The 21270-nt window shown below is 42.2% G+C and overlaps 1 long non-coding RNA gene across 1 annotated transcript in view; it reads left to right on the plus strand.

Annotated features, from left to right (window-relative positions):
- Positions 1–5826, plus strand: part of LOC114065222 — a 48470-nt gene extending 42644 nt beyond the window's left edge. Inside the window, exon 4 of the long non-coding RNA XR_003572895.1 lies at positions 5589–5826. This is a non-coding gene — a long non-coding RNA (uncharacterized LOC114065222). The remainder of the gene's footprint in view (positions 1–5588) is intronic.
- Positions 5827–21270: the final 15444 nt, after the last annotated feature.

Genomic DNA, 21270 nt, shown 5'->3' on the forward strand with positions numbered 1-21270 from the left:
CTCAGGATTAAAGGGTGGGCTCAGTTCCGCGCACACTGTGTCTCACCTAAAAAATCCAATGCGCAGGCTGGAAGGTGGAAAGACCTTCCCCGGTTCTTCGTTCGCGAAGAGACTGGCCATTAAAAATGGACCTGCAACTCCCCTTTATGCCAGATGAATCTTTCTCAAAGAAGAAGAAGAAAATATAGGTGCATTTCATAGAGACACAGGTAATTAAATCTAAGGATTGCAAAATATTCAGTGCTGAAAAGATAGCTGCCACAAAATCCATTTGAAGGACAGAGTAAATGTGACTGGAGAAATAAATAAAACTTGAACAGTGGAATTTCTTACATAAGATTCTTGAGAAGTGGGGCTACGTGAACCTCAGGAGGCTCAAAAAGTCAAGTGCAGGGTCCTGCAAACAGGCCAGAGCAATCCCTGCTAATAGTACAAGCTGGGGGATGAAGAGATCAAGAGCAGCCCTGCTGAAAAGGACTTGGAGTACTGGTGGATGAAAAGCTGGACATGACCCGACAATTGCAGCCCAGAAAGACAATATTCTGAGCTGTATCCAAAGCAGTGTGGCCAACAGATCGAGGGAGGTGATTCTGTTCCTCTACTCCACTCTTGTGAGATTCCACCTGGAGTACTGCATCCAGCCCTGGGGTCCCCAACATAGGAAGAATATGGACTTATTGAGGCAGGACTAGAGGAAAGTCATGAATATGACTGAGGGATGGACCACCTCTCCTACGAAGAAAAGCTGAGCAATTTGGGGTTATTCAGCCTGAAGAAGAGAAGGCTCCAAGTTGACCTCATTGTGATCTTTCAGTTCCTGAAGAGGACCTATAGGAAGGCTGGAGAGGGACTTTTCACAAGGACATGTAGTGACAGGACTAGGGGGAATGGCTTTAAACTGAAACGAGGTAAGTTTAGATTTAGAAACAAGGTAATGGGAAGAAATTCTTCACTATGAGAGAGTGGAATAGGTTGTCCAGAGAAGTTGTGGATCCTTCATCCCTGTTTCAAGGCCAGGCTGGACAGGGATTTCAGCAATCTGGTCTATTTGAAGATGCCCCTGCACGTCCGGGGGAGTTGGAACTAGATGACCTTTAGAGATTCCTTCCAACCCAAATTCTTCTACGATTCAAAATGATATGGAAATTCTCTAGGGTCTGATGTATTTAACAAAGTGAACCTTTTAGGCTATGACTTGGCCGTAAGTGAGTAGGGTATTTAAAATAATGATGATATTATTCAACATGGATTAATTTAATTTGAAATAGGACTCAGTCCTTCATAAACACAGTGGAAGTGAGCTGTTGGATGTAATTTTGTAAGCTCAAGCTCAGTTTTTTTATTTTTCTTTTCAATGTCCATCTTTCTCACTACACACTGAGGGTACAGGACAGACTCAGCCCAGATCACACAGACAGGCAGCCTGAGATCTGCCTTAGTCACACCTGCAACTGCAGACTTCGTGCAAAAGCTTCAGGCACTTTCGGCAGATGGCTAGGAGCTTTAGGGATTGATGAAACACATGGAGCCATTTTCAACATCTATACAAGGGCAAGTAAGAGAGATTTTCCCTCTCACACACACAGCCGCTCTACTTGGGGAGTTGAAATGCAGATTTAAAAAAAAAAAAAACGGCTCAAATTTGGTAGAAAAAATAGGACACTGACACCAGAAATGCAACTACCACAGAAGTCTTATACTAAAGATTACCCTCAAATAGTCAGAAGTAGCTCTGACTTGCATTAATATTTTCATGTTTGTATTCATAGTCCTCTAAAAGTCTTACTGCTTCTTTTTCTTCTTTAACTTCAGACAGTCACATGCCTGTGAAATGTTTTGCTTGACTTGGGAGGGAAGTACACTCTTCTGCTTTTCTATGCTAGATTAATAATTATGTTAAAGACTTTTCTGCCTACTAATGAGAGAAGGAGAGGATGAGCTCTCACCGAGAGCTTTTCTTTGAAGTGAAAATCTTTAGTAGAGCCCTCTCATTTCTAAGGGCACTATAATCATCTTGATGGGAAGAAAGAAAAAACAGGATTCTAGATCTGTAGCTATCTGCCTTCCACTCTCTCCCTTATTTTCCCTTTACCTCTCCTTCATGAACATGTGCACATGTGCACACACTCACACACACTCTCTCACTCTCTGGGCTATGGAAGTAGCAACCTGCAATGCATGCATTTTTTAAACTGCATGTTTACATCCACACAGGTACAGGTTTGGTTTTTTTCAAAATAACACATACCTGTACCACATACATGCCAAGAATCACACACTATCCTTCAAGGACTTTGCTCTTATTCTTTTCAGTACATTTTTATGGTTTTGACCTTTATTTTCTGCACACATCCTGTCAGATCTTTGGCAAATGAATTTCATAGACACAAATATTTGCTCTAAAGCAATCTGGAATTATAAACACCCACACACAAGGAGACTTTAAACATTAATACTTTGCTATGGAAATACTTGCATTTTTCACTCAGGGAATAAAATCTGCATCTTGCCTGACCACCTCCAACCAGACAGCATAGCCTGAGTTACAATTATGCACCATAATTCCCTGTGATAGAAGTATAGTGAAAATAATTAATTCAAATGCATTCAAATAAATAATTTTAAAGTAAATGTACATTGCTGGAGGATGCTCAGCAAGCAGAAAAAAAGCCCAGTAGCCTAATATGCTGTTTCTTGGGAATATCTCTGTCTGCCCTTAGGCTGATATATTCTTTGAGAACACTTTAATGCAGTTCCTATAATTAGCAAGTACTTCATAATCACCTTTGAGAGAATGAAATCTCTCTGTAACACTCGGGTGTATCTTGCAGGCATCGAAGTGTACATGGTTCTTGTATCAGCAGAAGAAAAGTTGCAGGGCATGATGGGGGGGGCTTTCAAACATTACCAGAAGGCATCAATGTTGGTTCCATGTAGCATACTACATCTCTCTTCTTTGAGAAATACTAGTAAAATCCTGGTCTCACTGAAGCCCCTGGGCATTTTGATAGCTGCTTCCCCAGCAATCCAGCTAGGGGAAAGTCTTCATTTGCAATATGCAGAGGCAGGGCTGGGAGCAGAGAAGCATGTGTGGACAAAGTCATGTGCTCCTTTCCTTACCTGGATAAGGAGGTCACACGTGGGCTGGGCCCCTGCCTGGGGAGGCAGCTGGCAGCTCTCTCCCTCTTTCCCCGACCATTTGGCCATTTCCCTTGTGCCCCGTGGCGACTCCTGTTCTGCTCTGCACACCCCTCTTCCGCTCACACCCGGAGGCTATGATGTCTACAGGCAAAATGTGTTCCTTCAAATAAGATTAACTGCCTGTGATAGTATGAAAAGATTGTCACGAGGTTTTTAACTCTTTGAGTGTCCTAGGACAAACTCTGTCTGTGGGAGACCTCTTCCAGCTGCCACTGCTGCTTGCCAGTGTGTCTTCTATTAAGTTGGCATGCCGAGAGATGTAAAAACGATGTCTGATGTCTGAGTATCAATCTGATATATTATCATACTTGGTAATTATTCTGTCAAGTGTCTTAGGAGAGGAGAGAACAGAAGAAACAGCTGTGGAAAACTGGGCAAAAACTGTTGTTCTAGTAAATATCTTTGAGCTTGATGTTCAGTAATTGTTTAGCTGTAAGAAGGACCTGAGTTTGTAAGACATACTTCATTTGATTGTAAAATTGACTTGGAGAAGGAAATGTCTAGAAAAGAAATTGTATGAAAATTTTATTTCTGATACTGCTTGCCAGGTGTTTGAGAACTTAAAAGAATAGATGACTAAAAAAAAAAAAAAAAAACCCAAAACAAACACAAAAACCAAACCAAACAAAACCCCAAACTGTTTTAATGCAGTTTTTCTACCTTTTTTTTTTTCTCTACAAATTTGAATTTGATTAGAAAGGGTTGCTCATTTACAAAATGCATTAGTTGATTACAGAACATTCCCTGAACCCCATGGATCTCTGTAACTCCTCCTGCTAGTAAGCATCCCCAGTAAATTCCCTGTTTCTCATTTTGAACCACAGAAGGCTTTTATGACATTTCATGTTAAAATGTATTTACCTGAAATAATTTCTCAGCAGTGATCTACAGGATTTAGACTGCCCTGGAGTATTCTGAATGATTTAAACTGTGATAGGGCCCTATGTCTCAAAAAACCAGAGCAAAAATATGTAACCAAATGTCTCTGTAGTAATCTGAGTAGACCAAGCCTGCACCTTATGTACAATATAACACATAATAAAATAGCTCTTTGATTTCCAGTAGAATTTCTAATGTAGTCATGTCATAGTGTTGTTCAACAACTACTGAAATACTTGGAGGGAAAAGTTGTCTTCAGTTGAAGGCAGCTGAACAAAAACTAGGCAGTATTTTTGTTCAACAAAAATGTTACAGGGGTCTGTGCTTTTCAAGTACCTGAAAGTAGCTAGTTAATAGGGTGATTTGTTCACTGTTGGAAGTTGAGGGGAAGACTAAAGCATTTGTTAGACTAACCTCTCATGCAAGGATAAGTTAGATTAATGGTGTACAAAATGTTCTGGGTAAAGTAACTCTTTTACCTGCAGGGTTTTACATAGGCAGGCATGTGAGAAGTTTGTTTGCAGTACTGCAGGGTTGGCATGCACTGCTTATTTAGATTCTACCTGAAAAGCCGGTAGTGATTTCATGCCATCAGAATGAATTTGGAACAGAATTCATTACTCTTTCCAAGAGAGATAATTTGTGAAAAGCTCTCCTGGTGCAGGTTAGACTTGTTCTATCTTTAACCTTCACACCTTTTGCACCATACGCTTTCAAGGAGGATGATATAAGGACGTTGATGGACTTTGGTCAAAGCTTAAGACCAGATTCATAGGTTCTCTGACTATTTCTAGCACAGAGATGCTGTGTGGCCTGGAGCTTGTCATCTTACTTTTTATGTGCCTCAAATTCATCTGCTCTGAAATTGTAAAATTTGTCCATATCCCAGGTAGGTAGCTGGTATTTAAACCTATTTTTACTCTAGGATACGGTATGTACCCTAAACAAGAGGAGGTTGGGAGTTTCACTTCATCACTGTTTGAATCTCACTTTCAAATTATCAGTTCTTAAGTTGTAAGTTGAGATGGACACAGTTCTGGGAAATGCCAAGCAGTCACATATTCCCCTAACTGAGGTGACGGTAGAGGGAAATCAAGATCTCCTGTGAAAGCCCACAGAATCAAATCATACTGTAGAGCAGAGTCAGTGTAGATACATACGTAAATGTATAAACAAGTCTACTTGCAGATATCAGTCAATTAGCCTGATAAACCTAAATCATTCTAAGAGTTTATAAGCTATAGAACATTCAGGCAGATTTGTTTTAGCTATGGGTTAAAATGGCTATATAAATCAGACATTTCCCTTTTCAATCCCAGACACTGACAGAGAACATAAACAGGGCTTATCCCCTGAAGTGCAGTAGGAGTAAAGAGCAGCCAGCCCTCTCCCTGCCCTCCATTCCCAGGAGTGCTTTACCAGAGAGTTCTTGTCATCAGAAGGTCTGACTTTCCACCCCAGATGAAGGCGACTATGCTTTTCTTACCATCTGTTTTCTTCTTTCACAGTTTTCAAGAGGTGCAAGGAGACCTCTTGGACCATGAGCCTTGGTTGTGTACATTGTTTGCCATGAGACCAATTGCCTGGGGCATCAAGTTCTAGAAACTTCCATTGTCTCTTACTACAAAGGGCTGTCATTGTCTCTTCTGCTCAGTCATAAATGTGTCTCGCACATGTGGAAGGGTTGTCTACAGTCTCTAGTCGTATGGCAATAAAATTATCTTCAGATGGGAACTGTCCATACTCAATAGGATATGGTATCTTCTCATGTTCTGTAACAATAAGCTTGACACAAGCATTAAAAATTCATTAAAATGTATTCTAAAACACTTCATAGATTACATTTTTTTCTCACGTGGAGCTCCTAGCCTGGCTCTCGTTCAAGCTGATGCAAAGTAAATTGCTGCCCTTGTGTGACCTTATTTTTATTAAATAATAATAGAAGGAGTAAGAAATTCAGAGACACACAATCAGACCAGTTCTGAAACAAGAGTTATACAGAGACTTCTCTGTGTCATATTCAGTTACGTTTAAACATAATGTGATATGATGCCTTTTAAAACAGTCACTCCTTGCATGCTGTTTTCAAGCCAAGCACCCATGAGTGGGTCTTAAGAAGTGAAAAAACTACTAAAGGGAATGGTAAGCCCAGTTATCTCAGACTTTCACACCTGCACAACAAGATGACTTATCTCAAGATGATTTGTCTTGGAGATGAGTATCAAAAAGATGTTCACTGTTTTTTCCCAATAACTCTTTCAGAAAGAATAATCAAAGGGGTTTGATAGTTGTTAAAGAGGAAGCCATGTAACAGGGTAGGATCAGTCCCTGAATATATATATTCTAAGCTCATTAAACTCCACACAACTCAGAAAACAGTCGCCCTTCTAACTGAGGAAGAAACATGTTCCCTGCTTCTTTTCCAACTAGAATAAGCGCAGTGTATTAAGACACACAAGGTAGACCACAGCAAAGCTTGTTTGGAGTTCTCACTTGAAGTGCACATTATGCACTTGTATTGTAATATATTCAAACTGACAGCTTCATTATGGAGAATTAATCTAAATTATGTCTAGACATATATTTGCAACCACAAGCATCACAGAGACTGCTTGGTGGCTGACTGCTCAGAGGAATTAAACAAGAAAATCATAGGCTTAAACCTTACAAATAAACGGTTAAATTGATAAACCAAGGAATAAATGAGTTTATCCATGCTTCAGGAACAATACCAAAATCTTCTCCCTAGAATTTTGCTACTTTACATGTTTCTTCTCCAGTTTACCATTCTAATTGTCATCCCCTCTGCTGTAAGGATGCAACCCTGCTGTAATGCTACCACAGCCTCAGAAGCCTACACAGCAAGAGTGTAGGGAAGTCACAGCAAGCCCCAGGAAGCATTACATGATTCCTGCTTCTGTGCAGTAAAAATGCTTGGATATGCCCATACTGTGAAAGAATATTGTGAACCTCCTATGGATATTTTAAGTCAGGTGTGTCGGGAAGGACAAAGGCTGTAGGAACAAGGATGATTTAGAACTTTCCATATACAGATAATTTTATTACTCAGCTGTAAAAAGTCCACAACACTGCCAGTGGATCATGCATTTAATAGTAATTTTAAAGACTAACTGTACACAGTACTTCATCCTAAACTCACTTTAAGGTAACAGCTTACAACTGCAGGTCAAGGGACAGTATATGAGAGGTTTGGTGTTTCACAGCGGCTGTGACTTCCAGTAGAGCTCTCCGGGCAGCTGAGCACACAGGAGATACCTAACCTGGTAGCTGCACCGCCAGAGGAATCTCCATGTAATCAGAAAGCACCTTCCTGCTAAGGCATGCCAACAGTCCCCTGTTGCAACATGGGGACAGCATGTTCCCAGCTCCAGAGGAAATGAAGTGCTCTCTACCCTAGTGTGGGGTTAGAGGTAGGGGAGAGCCTCTGCCAGCCCTTTTGGTTTTGAGATCTGCATCTGCTGTAATGCAAGCTTCATGCAGCTGTCCAGAAGGGCTGGGGAGGGCTGAGAGAAGAAAGTGGGCTGAGCCTCAGTAGGAGAGAATTAGATGCTGGGCAGGGAAAATGTGAGATTTGAGACTGCTTCAGCTCCAGGACTGCATCCCACAATGTTCTGAAAAGCACTGGTGATTTTTACACTTGACCCACAACAGTGAATTCAACTCCTTGACTTGCCTTTTTTCTCCATGGGGAAGCAGGAAAAATGAGCATAGGCACAGCCCTCAGTAACACGTCTGAACAGCTTCCCGCCTGGAGAAGGTTTTCACTCTGACTCAGGGAGCAGGCAGAACTACTGTCTGTGGAGATGTGCCCGCAGATACACCAGGTGGAAACAGAGCAATGCAGGCATTGTACATGTCCTACAGAAATAGGGGTGAGATAAGAATGACGGCAACACAGGAAGGTCAAATTAATTTCTTAAGGTTACCCAAAAGGCCTGTGCCAAACACATCTCCTGAATCCTGGGTAACTGTGAGTGCAGTGGAGGTTTACCTTCTGGAACAATGTTGCTGCTACATCTAATAAGTGCTTTAAGTGCTCTGTCAGAAGTGTTTAATAGTTATTTAGAAAGCAGAAGTAGAAATCTGAGTGAACGGCATTAGTTAGCCACAGCTAGATGCTGGCTTGCATTTCTGACCCCTGTTGTTAAGGGAGGCTAAGGAAATACTAGAGGGGTTTCAAAGGGGAGCCACAAAACTAGCTTGTGGGCTGCCAAGCAGACTGTGGGAGATAAGACATAAGTCCTACAATTTATTCAGTTTGCTGAAACAAAAAGAAGCCTGAGGTGATTTGAGTGTTTCGCCCAAGTGTTAGCACACAGGGCCCATCTGTGAGTATCTGAGAATAGAGAGCTTTCAAACTTTTACTGACAAAGACGTGACAAGATCCAATCACTGATAAATGTCCTTCAGTGGGAAAAACTTCAAATCAAAGCCTGCAATCAGTGGTGAGTACCTCACATGATTACCTTTAGGCTATGAAAGAATTCCTTCCCTCTGCCTCTTAAGATACATTTTGATTATTTCACTACCAACCTACCACTTTCTGAAGTGTCAGACCTTGGTTACAAGTTGGAAATAGGACAATGACACTGGCAGAAGGCGCTACATAGTCTTTCTGCTTTGTGTATCTTCCTCTGGTGCTCAGGCTCACACCAATGGCCAGATTTAAGGTAAGAAAAGTGTTTTACTCCAGAAGATAGTCCAGTAAGTCTTGAGAGTTTTTTCCTTTATCTTCAGCAAGGATTGCAGTTTGCAGGCTGGAATTCCTCACTGCCTAGGTGCCTTCAGGGTGCAGATACTTGGTTGTTTCTTCTTTGCACCTGGTACAGAGTTTTTTCTCCGGGAAGCTGAAACACTTAGGATAACCAATACTTAGTATAACTGTAGTCTTTGGGACGTGCAGGAATTCAAACAGTTCTCTCAGAACAATAAGAGAAAATCACTACCCAAGTTAAATTTTTGAAACCAAGTCACAAGAAGTCCTTCTCAGCCACTGCCCATCCTGACAATGCCCAAACTCCTCATGCAAGTCCCCCAGGCTGGCAACAATGAGCAACTTAAAGCCTGTCTCATTTCTGTTCCCCATCAGGATCAAGAAAATGGAACTCTTTCTGCTCATTTCCCCTTAATTAAACTTAATCTAGCTGCTGTTCTAAGAATACTCCAAACCAAGCTCAGTGAATTCAAAATTCAGTGACAGTCACTTTTAAAAATGTAGCTGGAGAAGAAGAAAGTCTTTACATTCCTCGTAAAGGGTTAAAAAGCCCAACTGAGTTGTGGTCAGTTGACACAGGTTTAATTGACCTTTCTCTGCCTAAGGGAATTTAAACTTCAGAGGAAGAAATCTTTGCTTCTGGCACACCTTTGAGCACTAGTTAAAAGGACATTTTACAAGCAGATAAACAGCCAACATCAATCATGGTAGAAAGTGTAATGTTCACTCAGTGCGTTTTAAAGAAGAGCACTGACATATTCTTTCTAATGTAAATTAAAGCCAGGGAATACTAAGTGAAAGTACTCAGATACCTGTCAGTAAGGAGATTTGGAATACAGGAGTTTCAGCCCGGTTGTCACAGTGCCTCAGCAGTTTGGCTTCCCTCCTGCTTTTATGCACTCTATGGCATGCAGGGCTTCCCCCTGCACTGTCTGAGCTTGTGCATGGTAGTCCTTTCCTGAACTTGAAGCTTAAAGTTTTCAGAGATTTGCAGCTAGATGAGAAAGAAACAACAAAAGAAGAAGAACAACCAGAAGAGGAAACTAAAACTAACTGTTGGTATATGGTCAATTCTGTAAGCAGCCCATGAGAAATACCAGGGCTTTTACAAAATCTTTTGTCACAAATGAAGTTATTCTATGAGCAGAAGGGAAAAAAGTGTCGTTGGTGTAAACCAAGAATTATTGGCCTGCTTCTTTCAGTCACATTTTTAGATTTTTTTTTTTTTTTAATGGGACACATCTAAGTGAGTTGTGTATATGTAGCCCTGTTTTCCCTTAGCTATTGAACCTACTCATTGATTTGAATCAAATTCAAGACAAGAATAAAACCCTCTAAGGTTTTTACTGCTAGAACATTATTCGGGAGAGGAGTTGAAAGGTGTAAAGCTGCAAGGGGATGGAACAAAAAAATCTTAATATTGATCTGCTAAATCAGCCAAGAGATATAGCTCTGTAACAAACCTGATTTGATGTTTCATACTCATTGTTTTTATCTGACTTTCTCTTCCTTTCTGCAGGTAATGTTCACAATTTCAGAAGGGTCTAAGCCTCACTTTTAGACCCCCTCCCCCCTCCCCCCCCAATAGCTTCTGTTCTTATGACCCTTGCAGGAACTTTGCAGGAACAATATACCCAAGGGTTGTCATATTTGGTTCAATTCAGCCAACAAGTTCTGTGACTACTGAAGCAGAAAATATATGTAGGGTGCTGTTCCAGCGAAAATGGAAAAGACTGTCAGCCCTGAAGCCATGAACAAACTACCTGATACAAGCCAGAGTTAATGAAAGGCAAGCTACTTTCCCCACTCCAGCATATTCCCCTTAAAAGCACAGGCTGAAATGGAGGCTAGTAGAAACTAGTTTGTTGCTTTTGAATGCTTCAATTTCTGCTTATGATTCATCAATAGAAGAGCGGGCTACAGCATGCAGGGAGGTTTGTTTGGCCAGCTGTGAGCCTGAGCAAGTCCAGACTCATGTAACCAGTCATCACTTTCTCACTGTTAAATAGCCATGTGGAGCTCTCTGTTGTTGTTCTTGGAAAGAGTGGGTAAGGATGGAGGGAACATGTGGATGAAATATAGTTCCAAGGCACTGAACACCATTTGATCAACATGTGGAAAGACATGAGAGAGGATCATGCAATGTGCTATCATACACAGAGATTTCTTATCCTGGCTGTCTAAATATTACAGACATATTTAAGAGATTGCAAAGTGATAATTAACTTCCATGTCCAACATTACGGGATGAGAATCTTGATTCACTCACGATGCTAAAAGTGCAGTTATTAAAAAAGGCATGTTTGTTCTTTTTGTTCTCTTTATGCACTTTTTCTGTGCCCTTATTCAATTCAAAAACTCTTTAAAAGAAAAAAATTAAAATCACATTTTCTAGGCAAAACAATTAAAATAATTATAGCCATTTTATTTTCTCCTAAATTACATTTGATATCTGTTTCTGTGGTGTAAATATAACCCATTCTACCATGTAATAGAAGTTAATTTTAAACAGTGCACATGTGAAGTCTGATTCTATTTTCAGTTATTAGCCATGAAAGCTACCAATGTACAAGCTATCAGTTCAGTGACAACCATTTGCTGGGTACTTGCATAGCTTATATTAGCTCAGTGCCACATGTCAGCTAAGGTATGAAGCCATTGTTCAGGAGTAGCTCTGTGTCTGATTGCAGCATTCTATAAGACATCTGCTGAAGAAATTTCTGCTGGCCCTGTTTGTATTTACAATATGGCTTTATACATGGTTAAGGCAGAGAAAAGGAGCCTTAAGCCAAATACAGTTTGCTCATATTCCTTCCTCTGGATGCTTTCACACTTCCTGAGCTGGGAAATGTTGTACCCATCTTTAAAAAGTGTAGTAAGACCCTGAGAGCTACTGATCTGTCTGTGTCACCTCTCTGCCTGGGAAGATCATGGAACAGATACTCCTAGAAGCTATGCTAAGGCACATGTAGGACAGAAGTGATCTGAGTCAGCCAGCATGGCTTCACCGAGGGCAAGTCTGGCCTGACCAACCTAGTGGCCTTCTATGATGGAAAGACTACATCAGTGGACAAGGGAAGGGCCATAGATGTCATTTATCTGGACTTCTGTAAAGCCTTTGACATGGTCCCCCACAACACCCTCCTTTCTAAATTGGAGGGAGATGGATTTGATGATTGGACTGTTAGATGGATAAGAATGTGGTTGGACAGTCGCATCCAGAGGGTAGTGGTGAGCAGCTCAGAGTCCTGATGGACATAGTGACAAGTGATGTCACTCAGAGATCTTAGTGGGATCACTGCTATTTAATATATTAATTAATGGCATAGATGAAAAGATCGAGTGCACCTGCAACAAATTTTCAGATGATACCAAGCGGGTTGGTGCAGCTGACACACTTGAAGGACAGGAGGCCATCCAGAGGGACCTGGAAAAGCTTGAGAACTGGGCCCATGGGAATCTCACGTGATTTAATAAGACCAAGTGCATGGTGCTGCAGCTGGGTCATGGCAACTCCCAGTGTCAATACAGGCTGGGGGATGAACTGATCAGAAGCAACCTTGCTTTTGGGGATGCTGTTGGATGAGAGGCTGGATATGAGCTGCCAGTGTGCACTTGCAGCCCAGAAAGCCATCCTTGTCCTGGGCTGCATCAAAAGCTGTGTGGCCAGCAGGTCAGGGGAGGTGATTCTGCCCCTCTACTCTACACTGGAGACATCCCACCTGGAGTGCTGCATCCAGCTCTGCGGTTCCCAGCACAGGAAGGACATTGACCTGTTGGAGCAAGTCCAGAAGAGGGCCAAGATGATTAGAGAGAGGGAGCAGCTCTTCTACAAGGAAAGGTTGAGAGATTTGGGCTTGTTCAGCCTGGAAAAGAGATAGCTTGGGGTGACCTAATTGCAGCATTCCAGTACCTGAATGAAGCTTACAAGAAAGATAGAAAGTGACTTTTTAGAAGGATATGTAGGGACAGGACAAGGGGGAATAGATTCAACCTAAAAGGGAATTGGTTCAGATCAGATATTAGGAAAAAATTATTTGCTGGGAGGGTGAAAAAGGTTGCCCAGAGAAGTTATGAATGCCCCATTCCTGGAAGTGTTCAGGGCTAGGCTGGATGGAGCTCTGAGCAAGCTGGTCTAGTGAAAGGTATCCCTGCCCATGGCAAGTGGGTTGGAACCAGATGATCTTCAAGGTCCCTTCCAACACAAACTATTCTATATTCTATGATTCCACATAGAGCAAATGTACAAACATAGTAGATGGATCAGACTCTGCACAGATGCTTTGTGATGCTGTGCTCCTGTCTGGGAAATCACTGACCCTAACAGAGATCCTCAGGGCTGCAACAGTAGATGAGGACTAGGAGCAAGTATGAAGAAAGGTGAGAATAAGTGGCAGGATAGCAGTTCCATAGTGATTAACTCAATATAATCTAAATTAATTTAACATTTCACTCCAAACTGATGAAATATTGCTTTTGGCACAATGTATCCACACTTCTTTATGTCTTTGCAGCCAGCCTGTGCTCCTTGTGATGTTGAATTGACTGCATGATTGACAGCCGTGTCACCTTCCCTGACTTCTAAGCAGGCATTTCCTTCAATCTCTGATCAGCAACTTGACAAGCAGTGCATCAAGAAGATGAAAAGGAGTTGTTTTTATGAGTAAAGAACAAGGAAATGTAATAAAAGCTGCCCCTTTTACTGATCAGTAACCTCTCTAGTAGACTCAGCTTATAATGTTGCAAAGCTGAAAAGCTGGAAATTATCAAAAGTGAGGAGCTCTGCTGCTGACAAGCAGCCCAGGAGGTCAGTGAGTGGCTGCCGGGGCTGGCTGGTGGGGCTACCAAGGCTGGTGTGCCGACTGGGTGTGTGTGCTGCATAGGGAGGGATGGACACAGAGAAGTGGGAGGGACAAGGGAAACCCCCATGGAAACACCAGCACGCTCTAGTAAAATCCAGAATTGTGACCCTTGGGCAGAGGTTTGTTTTTCAGAGAGCGTAGCACATGCTGGGGTTTCTGACAGTGCTGCCTGGTTGAGTACAAAGAGCTCTTAGTGGGGCTGCCGGTGACTTGTACTGAAGTGCTGCCACTCTGGCTGTGTTTTCTGGTGTCAATCACTTGACTACTTGTTCGTGGGTTTATCCCTGACTCTGGCCACAGTGATTTTAGCTATGATTCAACTACATAACCACTGAAAGGAAGTGTTAGCATGAGGGGAATGGACAGCAGCTCGAGGCTATATGGTCTGCCTGCTTCCCAAGGGGTCCGGGAGGCGCTGCTGGGCTCTCAGCATGGCCGCAGGGCTGTGTTCTGCACCGGCAAATGGAAAGAAGCCCAGCTCTGTGTCTGGCCCGCTCCATGGACCCACCTCGGACTGCCCAAATCACCTACCCTGTGTGCAGATATAGCCTAAGCCATGGATACCCAGGCCTGTGTGGTGCAGTGCCAGTGCCAGTTGCCCTAGCGAGGGACTTCTATTGCCTCCAGCATTCCCGTGGTGGAGACAGGAGGGAGTGCGAGGACTGCTGGTGGTGGTGGAAAGGGAAAGAGGAGAAAGGCAACTGAGTACTGAACACGAACCAGCTTGGGAAATTGTGGCCATCTTAAGAGCCCAGCCTCTGCAATTGAATAAAAGCACTGCCACTGAGATCCAGGGAGAGATAATGGCTAGCATTTTTCAAGGGTTTGAGCTGGAGCGCCACTACTGCCCCAGAGACACCTGAGCAGCTGTTGTCACCTCCTCACCCCACTACAGATACCTGCTTTGGGCTAAGGGGAATCATGTCCCAGGAACACCATTTCTTGCCATTACAGACAAGGTGAGTCTGAAGGACTACCTTGGTGTACAGTGAACATGCTCTAATCAACTGAGCTAATCTCATGGTTTTGGATGCAGAGGCACGAAGGAGCAGAGTACAAAGGTGCAAAAGGGATCCAGGCTCAAATTTTTGTCTCTAGTAGGTTGACTGAATCTTTCCAGCAAAATGATTTATGAAACCTTTAAAATTGGTCCACCAAAAGTGGACCAATTTGCACTAGTATGGAACACTCCCAGCTCCTGGTGAACTCATCAAGACTTGACCAAGAGCAACGCTCCTGGAAACAGGAGGCTTGTAAAATACTGCCTAGCTGTTGGCATCATGTCAGGAAACACTGTCCTGTGCATAGTTTACCTATACAGGTATTGCTGCTCTGGGCAGGCACGATGGTCGCAGCCCTTGGCCAGGCTTTACTTTAGGGTCTGGTTAATATGTGAAGCTGCTATCGGGGATGCTGAGCAGGGCAAGCAGAAGACTTGTGTGTGTAGCAGACTGTTTTTCTGACTTGCCAAATTCTTTTTCCTTGACCTCTCTGTTCCTAACTGCACAAGCTGTCCTGGCTTGCACACCCCTCGCACACCAAATTCGAAGCAAGCCACTCTAGTTTTCTACTTCAAACCTGATTTCACCTGTTTATCTTTCCAGTGGGTATATTAGCACCAAATGTAGCCTTATGCCTTTTGCCTCTACCACCTCAACGGGATATCCACCACTGCCACTCACATCTCAATGGAATGTAGGTTATTCTCCCTCAGATGACTCTAGAAACTCATTTAAGAACACACTTTTTAAAAGACTTCCCCCTCTTTCTAATTTTTTTTTTTAATTTTGTTTTCATCTTTTTCTATAGGATCTTAAGACAGGTATGTCAAAATGCTTACAATTTTAGTACCACTGAATCTCACTGGAAGAACAAGCTGGATTGTTAAATTCCTAGACACATTCAGTTTCTATTTAGTTTATTCTGTATAGGAATGAATGCAGACAGGATAAATATGTATGGTATAGGAGAAGGCAATAGCTTTGACTTTATTCTGTTGGCTTTATGCTTTGCTTGCCAGTGGGAAGACACTGGTATGAAAGCAGAATTGGAGCAGTATCACTACCCTAAGAGACCCGAGACTGCTCCAGCCTGAAGCATCTCCAAAACGAAAGCAGTCAGCCCCATGAATGGTGAAGCCATGTCACATCAGGAACAGGTGGTGATTGGCAGATGTCACCTCTCACAAGGTCCCAGGGACATATAGTCTCTCAGATGGCAAATCCCCAGGTGCTGAGGCATCTCCTACACACTCCAGCTCCCTACATGGAAGGTAGCTGTTTAACCTGATCTGCGACTCACTGAGCAGCTGCAAATGGTGAAAGGGATGGCAGCATCATGGTGCTGCTCTGCAGGTGTTTGTGTCACAGGGTAACGGGGAGAAGGGCAGGGAGAAGAAAAGGGAGAAAGGCAAAACAACCAGCATCTACTTACCTAGTCTTATGTTCAGCATGTGAGACCTGTCAGTTGTTGTCAGCATGACTACATATGGACTGAGTGTGATGATATAGGTACTGCAGGAAGTTTCCAAAGAGTCATGAATCTCCCTTCACCCTTGTGCATGTGACTTCTTTCACTGGGAGCTGCTCAGGCATTTAATGAAATCAGATGGTGAAAGCAGACTAGAGGGATTTGAAAATGTGTAGTTAAATTGAGCAATTTCTCCCTCTTATATTAAAAATAGTTTTGCTATGCTGACTTAAAAGCTAGGTTTTGTTCATCAGATCATTTAATCAGAACTATAGTCCACAGGATAATTAAAATTTAAAAGTTAATTAAATCAGCAATGATCTAAGCACAAGTCTCTATAAGGAAGGCAGGGAATTCAGATACCTTATATTTCCTCTTAGAAGTCATGACTTCTATCACATATAATTACTCTCCCCTGTGGTGTGTATGGGAAATGAGGACATTTTCTATTAAAAACAGCAGGAATTCAGACACCAAGGGCTTAATCTGCAATGAAATCATCCCTGGTCTGGCAAAACAGTGGTGCAAATATTTATTTATGAGTGTGTGAATAGCTCTGTTGCCTTTAATGCCATCACTTTTCCTCCTAACTAAGGCATGTCCTTCAATGCCTTTTTCAAGCAGTTCCAGAGCACTTATTGGAAGCTTGTTCAGTTGGCAACACACAAACCAAACACCTAGGAACCATGAACTTCAAAAAAGTGCCAGCAATACACAGACCACAAGAACCTGACACTTAGCTGGTGCACTAGCAATGATATGACTAGCAAGAGGGCTGTGAAGGAGGCCAGGCTTGGCAAGAGCTCTGTAGAGAGTTGTATATGCACTGAAGGGGAAATGTGCTGAGGATATATTCCAAGGGTGAAAGAGTTAAGCTGCAGGGTTGTTCATGGGACTGGGACGAAATGGACTGTAGAGCTGTGTGGAAAGGTGGTGAATTCATCAGAGGTGGGCTGTCAACTATTCCTGGGGTTGAAAGAGAAGTGGTATAAGGTTTGGTGAAAGTCTGTGGTGCTGCACATGGGGCAAGCTACAGAGCTAGCTGTGGGGAAATAAACTGAAGACCATATAGAAAATGCCCTGGCTAGCAGTGGCAGCTGTAGAGCAATATCTGGGGATTATTTCTTTTGCCATAAACACTGTTAATTTTTCTTTGTGTTCCTTGCAAGGTGAGATTCTGTACAGATTACCAGCTGACCTAGGTCATCTCAATAGCATGGATTAATCATGCAGAATCCAACAGTACCTGCGGGTAGTTTCTACAGCCACTTTAGTTTTGTAAATGTAGCCGACATGGTGATCAGAGAACAAGATTGTTGTGGAAACTGCTTAAAGAAGCTCTTGCACTTCAGATGAGGCAATGACCTAAATGCTTTTAGAGAGTACGGGGAGGGGCTTGTGCTGTAACCAAGTTCGTCAGTGAAACTGCACTTGAAAACAGACCTGAGGAACCAATGCAAATTTTTTTCTGTAGTAGTCATTGCTTGATTTCTTTAAATGAATAAATGGTGCTTCCTCTTTCTTACAGTAGTCAGTTTCTTACACTTCAGTTTTCCCCCAGCCCACCTGGCAACAGGGAATGAGAGACACTATTTGCCTGATTCCTCACATCTTCAGGGAGAGGATATCTTTCCTGTCTGAATCTGGATTTGAGAAAGAAAGTAGAGGATTGCATAGAAAGATGGCTTCACTGGGTGTCACTTTACTACTGCTCTCCATCCTCCCATTAGTGTCTCCTGCAGACAACCTTTCTGTCTGGAGTCCTGGCAATTTGTCTGCCTCCTCTTCTGGTTCAGAGAATGTGTAGGTAGCTTGCCAAAGCAGCTCCAAGTTAATAGCACAATTTAATTGTTGATTAGGCATCATTTGTCCAAATACTGAAGAATCTCGGAAACATATGGCAAAAGGATAAATGGTTAAGCAGCCTACAGAAGATAACAATAACTCTCATTCAAAAGCACCTAGTGGAAGTGCTTTGTTTCCAGTAAATACAAAGTTTAAATATATGTATATGCACACGTGTGTATATCAACAAGAAGGACTGAACAAGTGCTTGCCTGTTCACGTGGCCTGTCAGCCTATCCAGCAGAGTAGCAAGAAGAATGTTGCATGAATTTCATGTCACTGAATTAATATCTTTGGGCACACTTGATCTCTTGCTAATTCTTGCCTGTATCTCTCAGTACTGCAGGCTCTTTCTGCTCTCCTTTGCTGACTTAGAAGGGCAAGAATAAATCCTGCTGGGACACCTGCTTGGGATTACTTAGCTGAAAGCAATCACCCAGCATCATCTGAGCTTTTTCAGTCCTGGTGTTTGCATGCAGGTGTCCTCTGCTTTCAGCCTTTGAGAAGTAGGGCTCATTAGGCAGGCTTTCACAATGATGTTGGTATCTTCCTCTGGAAGGAACTGCCTGCCCATGGACTATGGCTGGAGGTATCAGAAATTAGCTAAACTCTGGGCTTGTATGAAACGTTACCAAATGTGACAATGAAAATGTAACCAGATGATCCCTATATTCCTTTGGGATTTCTAAAACCAAATTAACTGAGTTCGGCAGGGCTCTCATTTTATATTGTTATATAAGTGAGCTGGTTTGGGACTACCATTGTAGCTTAACTTGCATTATTTTTCAGCCTTCGTGACCTGGTGGAGGTGGAGATTACTGAGACGGGTAAAACCTGAGTGTGGATGTGGGGGAGAAGAAAGGCTCTGCAGTCACAAGACTGCCGCATTGTATGACAGGGAATATGTGTGCAAAGCAGGGAGGGGCTGGTGGCAGGAAAGGGCAAGAGCCCTCATGTGTAACAGATCTGCATCACTGTACCATTTGTTATCACAATGACCCCGGATTTCTTAGGGAAAGCATCTACTTTCAAAGCAGTTGGAGGTGGCCCTCACGTTACAGCAATGACAATGTTACAAACAACCCTGTTGAGTTACTAGAATGAACTTCTCACCAGGTAGGGATCACAAATGTTTACCTTCTTGTTTAAATACTGGGTCTCCTACGCACACTTACGCAGTTCAACACGTAGGCATATATATATACACAGCTGCATCAAGAAACCAAGCAGCATTTTAGCTCTGTAAGAAAAAGAATTGCAGCAGTCTGGTAAGCACAAGTAGAGGCTCCACAGAGTTGTGCCTGAACCCTCCCTGGGTCCTAATATAGGTAGCTATGTAGGCAGATAGCTTGAAGAATCTCTTTCCCTATCTATCCTCCTCTGCCTTTTGACTGACTTCTATTAGCTCTCACTATGTGCTAGCAAAATCCCTATGGATCTATGCACAACTAGATCTGGGGGTTAGGGTGGGGAGGGAGAGACTGGCATCCATTCTGATTCTACAAGTTAGCTTTAGTCCATTTCACCCGTGGGACCTGGTTTAGTGCATGCTGCACGCTAGTGCAGGTGCAGTAGGAGGGAACAAAGGTGGTAACAAGAAACTTAATGTGAGAGTGGGCAGGATCTTTTTTCTTATACAATTGGAAAGCAGTTAGATTCGCTTTTGAGTTTCAGATAAGTAGACAGAAAATGGCATGGCTCTGTGAAATTTTTTTCTCAGCTGTTGTTATGTTCTTAATGTAGAAAAACAAAGGTGGTGATAAAAGGGGAGGAGTAAGGGATGCTGAGCCCAGCATTTCAGCAATGCCCTTGAATTCTTGTTTTACCTGTTCCTCTGTAATTGTAGCTTATCAGAAGCACATCAGAAGCCCCAGGTAGAAATACAGACAGATCACTGGACTTGAAAAAATGAAGCCATGGGCTCCCAAAGAGCACAGGGCCATAATCAATGTCATGCTTTGCTGAGAACACAGTGAAATGCATTAGGCTCTCTTGTAAGAGTGAGATAAATCCTTAAGGTATTTCTTAAGAGGATTGTCTTAGAAACACACTTTCAGTATGCTTCTCTCTTCAGCTCAAATGCTTATTTCTAAAAGTGGAAAAGAAACTCATTCTCCATTTGCACTCCTCTGGCTTATGGCTAGAAACATTTGCCAGGGTGAGCAGCTAGACTCTAATCCTCAGTTTCATGAAGTTAGGCATATCATTGCTCTTGAGAATCCGGGCTTCAGCATAAAGTTGGAAGATGGGCTTTCAAATAGATTATCTGCTTATTACACAGGGCTACCCCTAAAACTGCCTCGGTGATTTTTTTATGAGGCAAGTGCATTGAGATGAGCACATATAACTCTGCTAATTCTTGAGAAATACAGTCATATGCTCAAAATGAACAGTATTTGATTTGGAAAAATCATGAAGAGTATGAGTATCAGAAATTCAGGAAAAATCTCAAAAGCATTCAGTGTCTCCTCTTAGAGCACTAGAAGGGAAAGTGCATGATAGAAGGGAGTACTTTTCAGATGGCCTTTCAAACCTCCTGCAAACCTTACATGATTTAGAACTGCAGATTTGTGTCTTCTCAATAGAAAAAATATACAGGGAAGCTAAAAACTTCTAGAACTCTCTCAAAAAATTCTTGCTTCTCCATCTAGTGCTGAGTTACTAAGTTATTTTTCCAGGAATTAACCATTCAGGGAAACAAATGAAAAAAAAAAAAAAAAAAAGGAAAGAAAAAGAAAAAAAAGTAATTATTACTTGTGACAAGAAGGTAGCTGTAGATCTCAACGTGCCAAGACAATGGTGTGCAGCAGTATAAATCATTCAAACACTAAGAGCTTGTCTCTGTGTCTTTAGCGACATGTATTATTCAAACCATGAAAGGTACATGACTTCAGCTGGCTAATCTGAGGACAAGATCTCATAAAACTACTTGTCTTATCAGACTGGAAATAAGAATAAATGATCCATACATATACCACAAAACCATATAAAACACTGTACAAATCAATCCTGATTCAGTCTGAACTAAAAGGAAATTCTGAACCATATCCTAAAAGGGATACAGTTAAGAGCTATAATCAGAGCATCTCCTCTTTCCATACCTGTTCTATGGTTGGAAGCAGAAACTGTGTTTGAATAATAGATATGACAGCAGATGTCCTTTTGGAAAGGTCTGTGATCATAGAGCAGGACATTCCCTTCCAAAATCTTAAAATTCACTTCAAAATGAAGACTTTACTGGAATATCCTTACATTCATTAATGTTTACAAAATTTCACA

Source organism: Empidonax traillii, unplaced genomic scaffold, assembly GCF_003031625.1.
Source record: "Empidonax traillii isolate 1590-97213 ecotype Southwest subspecies unplaced genomic scaffold, ASM303162v1 scaffold631:size1259156, whole genome shotgun sequence".
Classification (NCBI taxonomy): domain Eukaryota; kingdom Metazoa; phylum Chordata; class Aves; order Passeriformes; family Tyrannidae; genus Empidonax; species Empidonax traillii.